Source organism: Panthera pardus, unplaced genomic scaffold, assembly GCF_024362965.1.
Source record: "Panthera pardus isolate Hobbes unplaced genomic scaffold, ASM2436296v1 HiC_scaffold_11, whole genome shotgun sequence".
Lineage (NCBI taxonomy): Eukaryota > Metazoa > Chordata > Mammalia > Carnivora > Felidae > Panthera > Panthera pardus.
Genome location: NW_026526666.1, coordinates 46687199 through 46691283, shown reverse-complemented (window position 1 = coordinate 46691283; position 4085 = coordinate 46687199). Strand labels below are relative to the sequence as shown.

The following is a 4085-nucleotide window of genomic DNA, read 5'->3' as shown; positions in this document are numbered from 1 at the left end:
AGGGTCCAGAATCCTTTGTTTTTTTCCAATATTTTGTGGACTTGGTCTTTGTTTTTACAGTAAATAATTATTTCCCTGAACTCGTCTCTAACTTGTAATACCAAGCCAAAAGCAGTAAGTAGTATGAATACTTAAGAATAGTTGACTTTTTCCAACTATTTTTCCTAAAGCCTTAGGTGCATTAATTAAATTTCATGTTTTTTCAGGTTGTACAAAATATTTTGCCATTGTATGAAATGAGTCTTCAGATTTCTAGCCTGTAGTGTCTTTTCCTTCTTTTGTGATTCCTGTGTGTGTGTGTGTGTGTGTGTGTAAGAAAAAAAAATCATTGAAATTTGATGACAAACAGACATAAAACTCAAAGTTTGGCACTTCTGAGGGGGAGGAGAATAACCACTACAGATGTTCTTTTACCCAAATGAAATACAGGCTAGGAAATAACACACCACTGCTAAAGCAATCCAGAAGAGGGACATGAAAACAAACCTGTACATTCAGTAGGAATTTGCAGTCATTTTGGATTTCCACTAGGTAAGAAAATACAATTTTGGGTCAGTTTTTCCATGCTCAGGTGTATGAAAACAGCAGCAACAACAACAGCAAAAACCCAGCTGACATGCAGTAATGTCTCCTGTACTTACATCTGTAAAAATTATCTAAGTACAGAAGTACGTGTGGAAGAATTCTCTTCTATTTTTGTAAAACAAAGTGTTCTAATATTTCACAGAACAAGATACGGCAGATTTGTTTGTTTCTTTTTTTAAAAATCTTTTAAAGAGGTTGAAGTTTAAGGGTTGTATTCTTCTCTTTTAATTATAATTACCAAGTCAATTTTACTTAACTCATAAGCCTGCTGTTTTCAGCTGTTTGGCACATAGCTCTGAAGAGCAGTATCAGAGTCTTCTTCCTAGAGAAAAGCCCACCATTATATGTGAAGAGGGAAAGAAATGAGAGATGGGGAATGTTCCCAAACATTCCGCAAAAATTCCTTTAGGTTGCTATTTACAAACCAGGGCATTGGATGCCTCTAGCAGGCCCAAGAAATGCAGAAATCACAGGAACCAGAATGACAGGTAAGGCATGGCCAGGACTCAGCCCCTTCTGGGCTTTGAGAAACCAAATGGAGAGGACCCATGACCTTCCAACCAGTACCAGGAAATGTAAGAGCCCTCTACACCATCCTCTTTGAAAGTAAGGAAAAATGCTCACTTGGTGTGTACTCAGCTATTGCATTTATGGGGACAAAACTAGACAGAAAAAGTAGGGGGAAAATAGAGTGGCAGTAAAAATGGTACTGTATTCAACCTTCTGTCTCCCTCCCTCCCTCCCATCACAACCCCCCAGTACAATTCTCCCCTTTTTGTTCCCACAACAATGTTACAACCAGAAAAAAATAAGTTTCAGAGAGTGGGATTTGGGGGAGGAGGGTGGGTAAAAATAGTCAAACCACAATAGGAATTTTTCAAAATAGGTTATTCCACTTAGTCATCATCATCTCCTTCATTTACAGGTTCTCATTTTTGCTTCTGACTCCTTTCTTCTTCACCAACATTGTCTTTATTTTCTTCATCGTCTATGTCCCAATCATTACAACTCTCTTCATCTTGTTCTTCCTCCTCCTTTCCATTCCCCTCGTTTTCTACTACCTGAGAATTTTCACCATACTCTTCCTCATCCTCGTCCTCCTCATCTTGTCTAGGTCCTCTACATAGTCATCAGCATCTGATTGGGGACCTTGTCATCCCAGTCGCAGCCATTAAGGTATACCTGATCTGCGGGAGGAGCTTCAACATGTTTTCTTATAATCGTTCAGGTTGGTTACCTCACAATCGAAAAAGTCTAAGCTCTTGAGGTTTTCTAACTTTCTCAGTGGTTTCATTGTGCTAAGGTCTTTAATTTTGTTGCCACTTAAATTTATATGTGTGAGGTTAGGACAGTCTTCTGCCAATACTTCCAGGTCCCCTGAGATTCTGTTATCATTTAGTTCAAGCTTCTAAAGTCTAACATTGGTAAATTTATGACTGAGGCAAGGCCTACATTGATTGTACTTAAGAACTCCAGTTCTTCAAATTCATCTGGGAGGGCTTCAATTCTGCCTTCAATCAACTGGCAGTTGTTGAGGACAATCTATTTCACGTCAGAGGATGTCCTGTTCCGCAGCTCTAAATGAATCCATTTGTCCATGTCCATCTTTCCTTCTCCTTCTGCAGAGGCTCCCATGCCAGGGAAATTCAATCAGTCTGCTTTCTAATCATTATGACAAAACCATATATTTTACATTTTTCCCAGCGGCATTCCACTTTACAGCCTCAAAACAGACCCCAAGTGTAATTACTAAATGAAATAGAAGTATTATTTCTTGCTCACTCATTTAGGACTGTTCCAGAACATAGTGCTAGGGGAGCAATTCCCTACTAGTGGTTACTCAAAGACTCAGTTTAATGGCATCTTGGCATCTTTGCATCTTAAACATGTGGTTTCAGGGTTATCATCATTCATACCATTTAAATAAGCTAGGAAGGTTAAGAGCATGGAGGAATTCTCATGGAAATTATTCTGGGCTTTACCTGAAAATGACACATAATTTATTAGCATTTCATAGAATAGCCTGCAGTCACATGACAAGACCTATCTACAGGAGAAGCTGGGAAATCTAGCTAGGAAGAATAAAATGGTTTTCATGGAAAATTAGCAGTTTCTGTAATACTGGTTTTGTCAAAGGAAAATAGGAATTACAGTAACAAATTTGATAAATGTTTCTTGGGTTGGATATATACTAAGTGTGGCATTCTTAAGTATTCAAGTAATATTGTGTTAACATTAGCTATATGACTGTTTTTTTTCCAACTTTAATTAAGTTTCAAGTTAATGAATTCTACAATATTCTGTTATGTATCATATCTTGACTGTCACATTCAAATTTCTCTTGTGCATGAAATAGAGGGGAGGAGGTTGGAATATGCAATGACAGATCCATAATGTAAATATTACTATTTATTTTGAAATAAGATACAACTTTATCTTTTCCTTATTCCACATATCATAAATCCTGAATGGGCCAAGTACTTAAAATAAAAATCTAACTTAAAATTTTCATTAGAAAATATAGGTAAATATTTTTGTAATCTTGGGAAAATTCTGAGCATATGTGGAATTTATACTAGACAAGCATAAAATTTTTATATGAAAGAGAAGTCAATGAATATTATGAAGTCTGACAAATAGAAGAAAAGGAGTACATAAAAATGAACAGAGTCTCAGAAACCCGTGAGACATCCTCAAGTATACTAACATACACAATGGGAGATGCAAAAGAGAAGAGAAATAAAGGACCAGAATGGTATTTGATGAAATAATGGATATAATTTCCCAAATTTGATGAAAAACATTAAAGTACACATCCATGAAACTCAATGAACTTCATGGAATATAAAATTGAAAGGATCCACACACCTAGACACATTATATCAAACTATCATAAGCTAAAGGCAAGAAAAGATGGAAAGCAGCTAACAAAAAATAGCTTCTTACCCACAATAAGTCTTTAATAAGATTAGCAACACATTTGTTATCAGAGACAATGGGTGCTGGAAGACAGTGGAATAACACATTGAAAGTGCTGAAAGGTAAAGACTATCAACCAAGAATTCTATATCCAGCAAAACTACCCATCAAAGACAAGATAGAAGTTATGACTTTCTGAAATAAAGCTGAGAGAATTCATCACTAGCAGACCAACACTAAAAGGTATACTAAAAGGAGTCCTTCAGACTGTAATGCCATAACACTAGATGATAATTTAAATCCATAAGGAGATAAAGAGCAACTACATAGGTATATATAAAAGACGGTATAAATGTATTTTATGGTAACTATTGTCATCCTATCTTATTTAAAAGACAACTGCATAAAAAATGATTATAACGCTGTTAATTTATGATGTATAAAGATACAATTTGTATGACCCAAATAGCATAAAATAAGAATGGATGGAGACATATTGAAGCAAACTCTTATAATCTACTAATATGTTAAAATCTGCAGTTGATTATTTTAAGTTAAATGGTTATTGTAATCCACAGAGA

General features: G+C 35.6%; 1 pseudogene; it reads right to left on the bottom strand.

The window, feature by feature from the left end:
• Positions 1-1481: 1481 nt before the first annotated feature.
• LOC109266625 (acidic leucine-rich nuclear phosphoprotein 32 family member A-like) lies at positions 1482-2190 on the bottom strand (annotated as a pseudogene).
• Between the last annotated feature and the right edge of the window lie 1895 nt (positions 2191-4085).